The sequence below is a fragment of the Rattus rattus genome, chromosome X (genome assembly GCF_011064425.1).
Source record: "Rattus rattus isolate New Zealand chromosome X, Rrattus_CSIRO_v1, whole genome shotgun sequence".
NCBI lineage: Eukaryota > Metazoa > Chordata > Mammalia > Rodentia > Muridae > Rattus > Rattus rattus.
Genome location: NC_046172.1, coordinates 121,133,424 through 121,147,546, shown reverse-complemented (window position 1 = coordinate 121,147,546; position 14,123 = coordinate 121,133,424). Strand labels below are relative to the sequence as shown.

At 36.7% G+C, this 14,123-nt stretch overlaps 1 pseudogene; it reads right to left on the bottom strand.

Moving 5' to 3' along the window:
* Window positions 1-4,895: 4,895 nt before the first annotated feature.
* LOC116889210 lies at window positions 4,896-5,324 on the bottom strand (annotated as a pseudogene).
* Between the last annotated feature and the right edge of the window lie 8,799 nt (window positions 5,325-14,123).

Genomic DNA, 14,123 nt, shown 5'->3' with positions numbered 1-14,123 from the left:
TCTAAGAATGTTACTTCATGCCTTTCTCCTTCATCATAATCCCATTTCACCTTTCAAGGAATTTTGTTTTGATATATACCTATTATCTATCTATCTACCTATCTATTTGTCTATCTATCATCTATTATCATCTCTCATATATTTATAACAGTTATAAATTATAAATCAGTTTTGCCTTCAGTGGAACTCGACAGAAATGTAGCAGCAAGTAAAATTCATGTCACTAATACAACAGTATATCTTTAGGCACGTGGCCCTTGTGAGTCACAGGGTTTATAGCTGGATGACATTGGCAATTCCCTTTCTCCTCTCATAGCCTGTTGAGTACCTAGAGGCTCCATGAATGGTCCTTAATAGGAATGAAGCTTCTACTTGGGTCTCAGTTTGATTTTTCCAGTTTGGATGGTGTGAGTGTTTTGTTTGTTGATCTGTTTTCAGTAATAGAGCTTTACTGTCAGGTTGTAGAGAGTTACCAACAGCCCTGGAATTAGCTTTTGAGCTGGGTATTGGCTCTCTTTTACAAACAACTAAATGAAATCTAACCTATTTTTTTTATCTTTATTAACTTGAGTATTTCTTATTTGCATTTGGATTGTTATTCCCTTTCCTGGTTTCCGGGCCAACATCTCCCTAACCCCTCCCCCTCCCCTTTTATATGGGTGTTCCCCTCCCCATCCTCCCCCATTACCACCCTCCAACTTTCCAAGCAAATGGTCGGAAAAAGCAAGCTGGAGTAGCCATTCTAATATCGAATAAAATCGATTTTCAACTAAAAGTCATCAAAAAGGATAAGGAAGGTTTCATTGTAGGGTTCTTTGGTAGACACATTCAGGTTTTTTGAGGAAACTTCATGTTGATTTCTATAGTGGCTATACTAGTTTGCAGTTCCCCCAGCAGTGAATAAATGTGTCCCTTTCCTTCTATTCATGATAGCATTTATTCTCCATCATTTTATTAATGTTGGACAATCTGGCTCAGATAAGATAAAGTCTCAGAGTAGCTTCAATTTGTAATTCCATGATAGCCAAAGATGTTTAACATTTTAAAACTGATTCTCAACCTTTTTTGTTTAATATTTTTGAGAATTCTTTCTTTACTTGTATACCCAATTTTAGTTGGGTTGCTTGTTTTCTTGATGCTTAATGGGTTTTTTTGTTGTTCTTTTATATTCTAGATGATAAATCTTCTGTCAGATTTATAATTGATGAAGGCTTTTTCCTCATTACGTTGGCTGCCTCTTTGCTCTTTACTATAGAGAAGCTTTTTAAGCTTCATTAGGTCTCATTTATTAATTGTTGATCTTAATGCCTGTTTGTTTCGAGTCTTGCTCAGAAAGTCCTTTCCTGTGTCAACGAGTTCAAGCCTATTTCCCATTTTCTCTTCTATAAGCTTCAGAAATCTGGTCTTGTGACAAAGTCCCTGGTTCATTTGGATTTATGGTTTTTTGTTGCAAAGTGAGAGATATAGATCTCTTTCATTCTTCTATATGCAGCTATCCAATTTGACAAGTAACATGTTGAAGATTCTGTTCTCCAGTGAATATTTTTAGTTTCTTTGTTAAGTCTCACTGACATGACTCTCCAAACATGAGTTAACACACATGACACAAATGTACATGCCAACATGAATGGGGGGGAAATTTCACCAGATTTTGGCCTGAAAAACATACATAAATAACATTAGGGTAGACTGGAATGTATGTATGTATACATACATACATACATACATACATACATACATACATACATGCCTGCGGTAACAATTAGTGAACAAAGAGGGCATGAATTTGAAGGAGAGCAGGAAGGGGTACATGGGAGGTTACAGAGGGAGGAAAGGGAAGGGGGAAATGCTGTGATATTATAATCTTAAAAACAATCAAGTGTCCTTAAGTACAGGGAGTTATACTTGGATCTTCAGTTCTAGTCCATCAATTACCATGTCTGATTTTATAGCATAATTTGAAATCTCAAATATTTGTGTCTCTGGAAGGTTTCTTTTTGTTTTGTTTTGTTTTGTTTTTTTCTTGTATTGTTCTAGATTGACTTAGTATGCTTTGTTTGTTGGTTTGTTCTTTTGGTTACTTTATTGTATTTCCCATAAAGTTGAATGTTATTTTTTCAGTCTGTAGGAAGGTTTGCGTTGGAACTTTGATGAGGTTGCATCGAATCTGTAGATTACTTTTTGTTGTGATGGGCATTTTCACTATATCACTCCTATCGACCTGTGGGCATGCGAGATCTTTCCATTTTCAGATATCTTCTTCAATATTTTTTTATCAGGTTATCCCTCTTTTGTTATACTAGTCATTTATTTGCTTGGTTAGAGTTATCTCAAGATTTTTTGAGGTTTTTGTGAAAGGTGTTCTTTCCCTGATTTCTTTCTTAGGATGTTTGCCATTTGTACTTAAGAAGGCTACTGATTTTTGCATATTAACTTTGTGTGCTGCTAGTTTGCTGAAAGTGTTATCAACTGTAGTTATCTTGCAGAACATTTAGGTTATTTTAGGTGTAAAATTGCACCGTATGCTTCCTCTTTTTCTATTTGTGTTCCCTTAATCTCTTTCAGTTGTTTTGCTGTTTTAGTTAAGACTTCAGGTACTATATTGAATAGACATTGAGAAAATGGGCAACCTTAACTTGTTCTGCTTTTGTGAATCAGAAGAGTGATGTTTGGTTTTCAGCCTTAGTGTCACTCTAGATTTTACAATTAAGAGTCTGACTAGTTCTAGATCTGAAGTTCTGGTTACAACTGTAGGTTCAGATCTATTCAGTTCCAGATTTCGTCAATGCACTGGCTGAGTGATAGGCTAGTTGGGAGGCTATGGAAGATTGAGTCTTGAGTTCTCTTAAGCAAGACTTTGGGTCTAGCACTATGAAGTGTTACAATAATATAACTAGGGGTACTATGATTCTGGCCAATAATGGCATCAGGACTGAAAGGTATAGGGATGGGCTAGCAGTAAGGGCTGAATGGGGGCAGCATTCTAACAGTACTCTGGATAGTCTACAAAGGAGGAGGGGAGAAGCAGGCAAAGATAGCCTCTCTCAGCTTCAACCAAGTGTGGAGGGCTGTGCATTCCCTGGTAGAGAATGAATATGAGGTTTGACAGGGAGTCAGAAAGAAGTAGAGATAGGTTGTAGGGAATTACTAAACGGGGCAGAGGAAGAAACTCATTGTACTATTAATGAATCCTAGGCTACTTTGAGGCTCTGTTAACTGTGAATAAAGGTACTATTATTGTGCATTCCTACATTGCCATCTGGCATACCGTTCAGAGAGAAGTACTTATAAAAGTGGCTCTCTGTAGCTTAAAAAGCCAAGAAATTCTTGTCCTAGTGGGTAGACACTCCAGTTTATTCATTTTCAACTGGGAGTGTGCTTGGGGATGAACATTTTGCTAACTGATTTCAAGTTATATTTAAAATTCTAGGAAGCCTCAGTCTTTTGGAAGTTTGTAAATCTTTGGAATGGAAGCCAATATTTATTTTTGTTTCTAAGACTGTCCTTTACTGGCCTTCTATGATCATTTATGCATGACAAGCACACATTACAGATTTTCCATAAGTTACCAGTTTCCAGCAATTATTTTGTTGCATTTAATTCACATATGGCTAATGAACAAATGGGCAAGAGCGACTCTTTTATCTTGCTTTTGTTGCCTCCTCACACGACAAGGAATTGGCATGACTGCAAATATACAAGTTTTATTATTTATGATATGAGCATTTCTCTATTAGATGTTTGAAACATGCTTTGTTATGATCTAAAATTTCACTTGTTATAGTAGTCCACTATGCAGCTGCACTTCAGAATATCTCTGTTCCTGTATACCAGTAAATTAGTACTCATTTGTCAACCTTTTCTGTTCCTTATTTCTTCCTACTCTCCGCAGCCTCTATTAGCTACCAGTCCATACTCAACTTACAGAAAGAAATACTTTAAACTCTCCATAGGAGTGAGATCATGTACTACTTATATTTATCTAGTGGGCTTATCTTAAATAGTTCAGTGATCTCCACTCTCAGCTATATTATTGCAAACAGAAAGATTTATCTCCTTTTTATGGATACGCAATTCACCATAGTGTTCATATCCCATATTTCCCTTTTCTATTTGCCAGGTATTAGATAATAAGGTTGTTTCTGTTTCTTGGTTATTATAAATACTATGGCAGTAAACATGAGAATATATGTCTTTTCAATGCATTGACTTCATTTTCTTTGGATATGTTTCTAGGATTGGTACTGATTGTATGGTATTGATATTTTTAAATTTTTTGATGAATTACCTTTTTCATAATGGTGCTATTTCCTTTTCATTAATTATTTTCTTATGACCGGTTATATTAAAAATAACTCAAAAGTAAAGCAGATTTATTTTTAGGTTTGGAATTTTCAGTTTCCATTGCCCCGGAGATAGCATTGAAGATCTCACATGCTGACATATAGCAAGAAGGACAGAAGAATACAATACTGCAGTCTAGGGTAATACTGTCCACATCCACTGTGCATCATTCCTTCAAATTAATTATTTCTTGAACTGCTCACAAGTAAAATTGTCTTTTCTGGATGTTCTATTTGCTTCTCAAAGCATTCAGATAGATAATAAAGATTATTTACAGAAATTTGCTACTAAGAATGAGTAAAGGGTCTCTTTTTTTTTAAGATTGTAATGATCTGACTTTATTTTACACTAGGTAGGGGGCACAAAGCAATCCTCTTTAATAAAGTTGACAATTAGCTTCACTTAGAACATTTTAATAATGCACATTAAAAAAAAGTATTTGTCTTACAAATTGTTCTGCAATCCAAATATACAACAACGTGGAAAACAACATTTAGAAAACGAAAGCCAATGTAAAAGACGGAGAAAACAGCTATGACAGTATAGGCTTGCTATGGCTCAGGCTTTACAGCTTTCTTACTGCATCATCTATGTCAGAGATCTGTTCCTTCAGCTGGCTCCATTGTTCCATGTTTAAAAAACACCTTTTTCTCCCCTGGTTTCATTTCACCTTGAGTCCATCCAATATTCTCTAATATCAATTAGAATTTTTTCCTTTAAAGTCCCGAACACTGACATATCTCATCTTTCCAATCTGGAACATGTTATCATCTCTGCTGCTGCTACTCTGCTTGGAGGACGCGTAGCTCTAGAACTCTCACCAGGCTTTGCTTCTTCACAGGTTTCTCTGGAGCGACTTGCTTTTTCCTCTTTAACTTTTTTTCAACTTCGCTGTCAGAATCACTGCCTGAAGAGCTCGAAGAAACAAGTTCCTTTGATTTAGGCATTGCTCCGCTCCAGCCGTCCGACAGCCTCTAGCTCGCTCGCTTGCTCAGGACTTAAAGGGTCTCTTTTTTTCCACATCTTTGCCAATATGTGTTACCTTTTGTCTTTTTGGTAATGTCTGTTCTTACCGTGGTGCAGCATTGATGTCTCTGCTGATAAGTTTATAGGTAATTTTTTTCATAGATGTTCTTAATGATTTTTCGTTAAGAAATGACTTGGTCTTTTACAACCATGCTACCTATTGTGACAGAGTTTCCCTCTGTGTCGCTGGCTGGCCTTAAAATCATTATGTAGACCAGGCTGACCTTGGACTAACAGAAAGCTCTTTGTCTCTCTTTCCCTAGTGCTAGGATCTATTGCACACTTTTATGAATTGTGTTATTTATATTATAGCTGTTGAGTTTTGGATTTTTTCTTTTTCTGTGTGCTTCACTCTATAGTTTTTTTCTTGTTTATCTGTTTTGCTTTATCAGGGTCATTTAGTTGTGTAGAATCCAATTTGTATACTTTCAATTTGGTTTCTTGTGTTGGAGGAGTGTGGTGGTTTGAATAAAAATGGTCCTCATAGGCCCCTAGCGATTGGCACTATTAGTAGGTATGGCCTTGTTGGAGTATGTGTGGTCTTGTTGGAAGAACTGTGTCACTAGGAGTGGGCTTTGAGGTTTCAGAAGTTCAATCCAGGTGTAGTGGCTCACTGTCTATTCCCACTGCCTACAGATCAAGATGTGGAGCTCTTTCTACCTCTCTAGCACCATGTCTGCCTGCATACCAACATGCTTTCCACCTTAACGATAGTCAACTACATTTTATTTGATCCTTTTCATCCTTCTAATAATTATGTTTATAACATTATACAGAATATTCTGAGGATTAATCTCAAAGTATTCATTTAACATTTTGACATTAGAAAGGATTTGATAATGTCAGTTTTAAAGTTTTGAATAACATGGTACATACTAAATTATAATTATTTGCCAAGTAGTTTAAATAAAATTGGGAAATTTTTGCCGCTTTTTTCTGTAAATTGTTGGGAATTAATTAGAGACATATCAATACATTTTTAAAAATATAGGAGTTAAAGGGTTTAGAGAAGAGGTAAGATAAATTAGAGAACAGGAGGGGGAGTGTGGTAGGTGTTTTGGGTTATTTTTAATTAATATGACATTTTACATTTTCATCAAGTGAATATTATCTGTGCTCTCAAATAAAAATTATAAAAATCAATTTGGTCATTTATATTTTAAAATTCCTTTCATCTTGTTTTGACTTGCATTAAACATGGTTTCATACAGTCATAATAATTGCCCTACATTAAAATATGTGCTAGTGGCAACTTTCAAGTGTACTGAACAGTAAATAATGTTAGTGATTTTCTTTTTTTTTCTTTTATTGTATATATTTTTCTTACATTTCAAATGTTATTCGCTTTCCTGGTTTCCCAGAGATAAGCTCCTTATCCCATCTCCGTTCCCTACTTCTATAAGGGTGGTCCCCTACCCATCTGCCTCCCTTGCCACCCCATCCCACAATACCCTACACTGGGGGATCCAGTTTGGCAGGACCAAGTGCTACTCCATCCATTGGTGCCCAACAAGGCCATCCTCTGCTACATATGCATCTGGAGCCATGGGTCAGTCCATGTATAGTCTTTGTGTAGTAGTTTAGTCTCTGGGAGCTCTGCTTGGTTGGTATTGTTATTTTTATGAGGTTGCAAGCCCCTTCAGCTCTTTCAATCCTTTCTCTAATTCCTCCAACTGGGATCCTGTTCTCAGTTCAGTGGTTTGCAGCTAGCATTCACCTCTGTAATTTACATGCTTTGGCTGTGCCTCTCAGGAGGCACATCAGCTGTATCAGGGCTCCTGTCAGCATGCACTTCTTAGCTTTATCAATCTTTTATCAATCTTACCTAGTTTTGGTGGATATATATGCTATATACCCATGTGGGGCAGGCTCTGAAAGGCTGTTCCTTCATTCTCTGTTCCAAATTTTGCCTCCATATCCTCTCCTATGAATATTTTTGTTCCCCTTTTAAGAAGGAGTGAAACATCTGCACCTTGGTTGTCCTTCTTGAGCCTCATGTGGTCTATCAATTATATCTTGGGTAATTCAAGCTTTTGGGCTAATATCCACTTATCATTGAGTGCAAACCATGTGTGTTTTTCTGTTATTGGGTTACCTCACTCAGGATAATATGTTCTTGTTCAATCCCTTTGCCTATGAATTTCACAATGTCATTGTTTTTGATACCTGAGTAGTACTCCACTGTGTGCATATACCAAATTTTCTGTATCCATTCCTCTGCTGAAGGGCAACTCGGTTCTTTCCAGCTTTTGGATATTATAAATAAGGCTGCTATGAACATAGTGGAGCATGTGTGTTTGTTGTATGTTGGAGCATCTTTTCGGTATATGCCCAGAAGTGTTATAGCTGGGTCCTCAGGTAGTGCAATGTCAAGTTTTGTGAAGAATCTCCAGACTGATTTCCAGAGTGTTTGTACCAGTCTGCAATCCCACCAAAAATGGAGGAGTGTTCTTCTTTCTTCACATCCACATGGCCATCCATTGTCACCTGAGTTTTTGATCTTAGCCATTCTGACTGGTGTGAGGTAGAATCTCAGGGTTGTTTTGATTGATTTGCATTTCCCTGATGACTAAGGTTGTTGAACATTTCATTAGGTGTTTTGCAGCCATTTGATATTCTTCAGGTAAGAATTCTTTGTTTAGCTCTATACCCCATTTTTAATAGGGTTATTTGATTCTCTGGAGTCTAACTTGTGTTCTTTGTATATAATGGATTTTAGTCCTCTATCAGATGTAGGATTGGTAAAGATCTTTTCCCAATATGTTGGTTGTAATTTTGTCCTAATGACAGTGTCTCCTTTGCTTTATAGAAGTTTTTTAATTTTATGAAATCTCAGTCTATTCTTGATCTTAAAACATAAGCCATTGGTGTTTTGTTCAGAAAAATTTCCCCAGTGCCCATGTGGTCTAGGATACTCCCCACTTTTTCTTCTATTAGTTTGAGTGTATCTGGTTTTATGAGGAGGTCCTTGATCCACTTGGACTTAAGCTTTGTACAGGGTGATAAGAATGGATCAATTGGAGTTCTTCTAGATGCTGACCTCCAGGTGAACCTGCACTGTTGGTTGAAAATGCTGTCTTTGTCCTAGTGGATGGTTTTAGCTCCTTTGTCAAAGATCAAGCGACCATTGGTGTACAGGATCATTTTTTGGTCTTCGGCCTGTCTCTGTCTATCACTATTGCTCTGTAATACTGCTTGAGGTCAGGGATGATGATTCCCCCAGAAGTTCTTTGGTTGTTGAGGATAGTTTTCACCATCCCAGGTTTTTTGTTATTCCAAATGAATTTTCAAAGTGCTCTTTAAAACTTCTATGAATTTTGAGTTGGAATTTTGATGGGGATTGCATTGCTTTTGGCAAAATAGCCATTTTTACGATATTAATCCTGCCAATCCATGAGAATGGGATGTCTTTTCATCTTCTGAGATTTTCTTCAATTTCTTTCTTCCAAGACTTGAAGTTCTTGTCATACAGATCTTTTGCTTGATTGGTTAGAGTCACATCGAGGTATTTTATGTTATTTGGGACTATTATGAAGGGTGTCATTTCCCTGATTTCTTTCTCAGCCTGTTTTTCCTTTGAGTAGAGGAAGGCTAATGATTTGTTTGAGTTTGTTTTATACCCAGCCACTTTGTTGAAGGTGTTTATCAGGCTTAGCCGTTCTCTGGTGGAACTTTTGGGATCACTTAAGTATACTACCATATCATCTACAAATAGTGATATTTTGACTTCTTCCTTTCCAATTTGTATCAATTGACATCCTTTTGTTGTGTGATTTCTCTGGCCAGGACTTCAAGTACTATATTGAATGAGTAAGGAGAGTGAGCAGCCTTGTCTAGTCGCTGATTTTAGTGGGATTGCTTCAAGTTTCTCTCCATTTAGTTTAATGTTACCTACTTGTTTTTACTATGCTTTTACTATGTTTAGGTATGGGCCTTGGATTCCTCATCTTTCCAGGAATTTTATCATGGGGTGGGGGTTGAAATATGTCAAATTCTTTTTCAACATCTAATGAAATGATCGTATGGTTTTTTTCCCTAAGTTTGTTCATATAGTAGATTCCATTGATGGATTACCATATATCGAAACATCCCTGCATCCCTGGGATGAAGCCTACTTTATTGTGATGGATGATCATGTTGATATGTTCTTGGATTCGGTTTTTCTTTGTTGGGTCTTTGTGTGGTTTAGGTATAAGCATAATTGTGGCTTCATAAATTAATTGGGTAGCGCTCCATCTTTTTATATTTTCTGGAATAGTTTGGACACTATTGGTATGAGGTCTTTTTTGAAGCTCCGATAAAATTCTAAACTAAACTCATCTGGTCTTGTGCACTTTCTGATTGGGAAACTTTTAATAACTGCTTTTATTTCTTTAGGAGTTATGGTGTTGTCTAGATGGTTTAGCAGTTCCCGATTTAACTTTGGTACCTGGTATCTGTCTAGAATATTGTCCATTTCCTCAAGATTTTCCAGTTTTGTTGAATATAGGCTTTTGTTGTAGGAGCTGATGTTTTTTAATTTCCTCAGAATCTGTTATTATGTCTCCCTTTTCATTTCTGATTTTGTTAATTTGGATATTCTCTCTGAGCCCAGTGGTTAGTCTAGCTAAGTTTATCTATCTTGTTGATTATCACAAAGAAGCAGCTCCTGGTTTTGTTGATTTTTTGTAGAGTCCTTTTTGTTTCTACTTGGTTGATTTCAGCCCTGAGTTTGATTATTTCCTGCCTTCTACTCCTCTTGGGTGTATTTGCTTCTTTTTGTTCTAGAGCTTTTAGGTGTGCTGTCAAACTGCTAATGTATGTTCTTTTGTATTTCTTTTTGGAGGAACTCAGAGCTATGTGTTTTCCTCTTATCACTGCTTTCATTGTGTCCCATATGTTTGGGTATGTTGTGCCTTCATTTTCATTAAATTCTAAAATGTCTTTAATTTCTTTCTTTATTTCTTCCTTGACCATGTTATCCATGAAAAAAACATTGTTCAATTTCCATGTATATATGGGTTTTCTGTCTTTTTTTTTTTTTTTTTTTTTTTTTTTTTTTTTTTTTGTATTGAAGACCAGCCTTAGTCTGTGGTGATCTGCAAGGATGCATGGGATTATTTCTATCTTCTTGTATCTGTTGAGGCCTGTTTTGTGATCATTATATGGTCAAATTTGGAGATTTACCATGAGGTGCTGAGAAGAAGGTATATTCTTTTGTTTTAGAATGAAATGTTCTATAAATATCCATTAAGTACATTTAATTCATAACTTCTGTTAGTTTTTCTATGTCTCTTTAATTTCTATTTCCATGATCTGTCCATTGATGAGAGTGTGGTGTTGAAATCTCCTACTATTATTGTGTGAGGTGCAATGTGTGCTTTGAGCTTTGGTAAGGTTTCTTTTATGTATATAGGTGCCCTTGTATTTGAAGCATAGATATTTAGGATTGAGAGTCCATCTTGGTTCATTTTTTCCCTTGATGAATATGAAATGTCCTTCCTTATCTTTTTTGATAACTTTTGATTGAAAGTTGATTTTATTTGATATTAAAATGGCTACTCCAGTTTGTTTCTTTGAACCATTTGCTTGGAAAGTTGTTTTCCAGTCTTTTACTTTGAGATAGTGTCTGTCTTTGTCTCTGAGTTGTATTTCCTGTATGCAGCAAAATGCTTCATCCTCTTTAATTATCCAGTCTGTTAGTCTATGTTTTTATTGGGGAATTGAGTCTTTTGTGGTTAAGAGATATTAAGGAATAGCAATTGTTGTTTCCTGTTATTTTTGTTGTTAGAAGTGCAATTATGTTCATGTTTCTCTCTTCTTTTGGTTTTGTTGCAAGTAGATTACTTTCTTGCTTTTTCTAGGGTATAGTTTCCCTCTTTGTGTTTGAGTTTTCCGTCTATTATCCTTTGTAGGGCTGGATTTGTAGAAACACATTTAAATTTGGTTTTGCCACAGAATATCTTGGTTTCTCCATCTAAGTTAATTGACAGTTTTGGTGGATATAGTAGCCTGGGCTGGCATTTGTGTTCTCTTAAGGTCTGCCCAGGATCTTCTGGCTTTCATAGTCTCTGGTGAGAAGTCTGGTATAATTCTGATAGATCTGCCTTTATATGTTACTTCATCTTTTTTCCTTACTGCATTTAATATTCTTTCTTTGTTTTGTGTATTTGGTGTTTTGACTATTATGTGACAGGAGGAAATTATTTTCTGGTCCAATCTATTTGGAGTTCTGTAGGCTTCTTGTACATTTATGGTCATCTCTTTCTTTAAGTTAGGGAACTTCTATAATTTCTTTAAGATATTTACTGGCACTTTAAGTTGGGAGTCTTCACTCTCTTCTGTACCTATTATTCTTAGGTTTGATCTTCTCATTGTGTCCTGGATTTCCTGGATGTTTTGGGCTAGGAGCTTTTTGCATTTTACATTATCTTTGATAGTTGGGTCGATGTTATTATCTGTGGTTTCTTCTGCCCTGATATTGTCTCTTCTATCTCTTGTATTCTGTTGGTGATGCTGACATCTATGACTCCTGACCTCTTCCCTAGGTTTTCTATCTCTAGGGTGTTCTCCTTTTTTGCTTTATTGTTTCTATTTCCATTTTTAAATCCTGGATGGGTGTGTTCAATTCCTTCACCTGTTTCCTTGTGTTTTTCTGTAATTCTTTAAGGGAATTTTGGTTTTCTCTTTAAGTGCTTCTACTTATTTACTTGTGTTGTCCTGTTGTCCTGTATTTCTTTAAGGGACTTATTTATGACCTTCTTAATGTCCTACATCAGCATCATCATAAAATGTGATTTTAAGTCCACATCTTGCTTTTCAAGTGTGACTGGATATCCAGTATTTGCTTTGGTTTTAGAACTGAGCTCTGATGCTGAGAAGTAGTCTTGGTTTCTGTTGCTTATTTTCCTATGCTTGCTCTTGCCATCAGGTTGTCTCTGATGTTAGCTTGTCTTGCTGTCTCTGACAGTGGCTTGACCCTCCTGTAGGCCTGTGTGTCAGCACTCCTGTAGACCTGTTTTCTTTCAGCCAGACCTGGAAATAGAGAGCTGCTCCTGGGTTTGTGTAACCTGAAGCCTCCAGGGGGGTTGTTTGGCACAGAAGAGTTTATCGTACCTCTGGTCTTAGGTGTTCGGCATTCCTGGCTTTCATCTCTTGGCACAGGCAGAAACCGGAAGAAGAAGTGTCCTGCCCTTGACTGCTCCTAGGTCCCTGTGCCCAGAGGACACAGATGTCACTAGGTGATTTCCTCTTGGGTCAATAATGTGGGCAGAAAGTGTTTGTCTCCTCTGAGTGCTCAAGATTGTCTGCACTTCTGAGGGTCCAGCTCTCTCCCCGATGGGATCTGGGTGCAGGGAGCTGTGGGACTGGTTCAGTTCAGTTCCAGGCGCAGGCAGAAACCAGCAGTTTCCTGTCACTGACTGCTCCTCAAGTTATTGATTTTCAATTTAGGACATATTTTCTCAAAAAAATCAAAACAAAACAAAAACAGTATTCTAAAGAAAGGTCCTATTCCTGAATCATATTATTTGTTTCTGCACAATATTTTACCTGAAACACATATATTCACTTCCTGAATTTCTTTCCTTCATTATTGCCTCCCTTCAAACAGCCATTAGCAGAGCATGGTGAGCTCATCCTTTGATTTACAGAAAAAGAACCACTAATTGTTCATTAAGATCATCCGGGTGTGAGAACTTTTGCATTTTTATCCTTTAGCTGTGGGTCTGCTTATATTGAGGCCTCAAGTTTCCTGGCACCAGCCAGTCTCAGTTTCTTACAGTTCAAACACACACTACATTATGAAACAAAACAAAACAAAACATCATCATCAACAACAACAATAACAACAAAAATGTGTCTTTGCCTTTGTGTAGATGGCTCTTTGAGGCATGCTGACCAATTTGATCAAAAGATAATAAAAGGCTTTGAAGACATGTTTACAATCAAGTTCCTTCCGACTTTCTTTTATTTCCCTCCTTCCCTATACAGAACTTTTTGAAAACTTTCCTTATGCTAACCTAAATTGTTCCACCAAAAGAAGTGTAGTTGCCTTCAGTCTTCTTGAATTTTGCTAACTACAGAAGTCTATGCCCATACATACCACAGGATGAAACACTGGAGACTGATAACTCACAGACTGATGTTTATCATATTCCTTTGTCCTTCATATCATTCCCATAAAGAATCATTTACACTCACTTGTCTGTTCTGTGGGGACCATTGAACTCCTCTGAATTATTTACTGTTTTCTTGAAATCCCCTATTTTCCTTGTATTGTGCAGTGAAAGAAGAATATAAGCTTGTGAATTATGCCTGGCCAGTGGACACTGATTTATAGCTTCTGCTAAGATTTTTCTTCTTTTGCATACTTATATATTTCTATAACCTTTCACCCACTTAATCTTCCATTTTTAGTTTTGAATTTCAACAAGTATAGGGGAGTGTCTATTCATTCGTAAACACTACTCACTCTATCATAGATGGCATTAACTGTTCTCTTTCCAGTTCCTCTATCTGGCCTAATTGAAGCACCTCCTTCAATGTTTGCTTTTGCTTTCATTGGTTCATTAGTTCTCTAAATAGTTTTGTGGTTTGAATTTGACTCTGTACAAAGATTTGCCTTTTACAAAATGTTTCTAGCCTTTCAAACTTGCAAATCAAACCTAGGCCCACAGCATATTCACTCCTACTGGGCTCGTGCTGCTAGCTCCCATGAATAGCTAGATTACTGTTACCTGGTTTGACCTTTTGACCTTCTTAAATATCAGTTC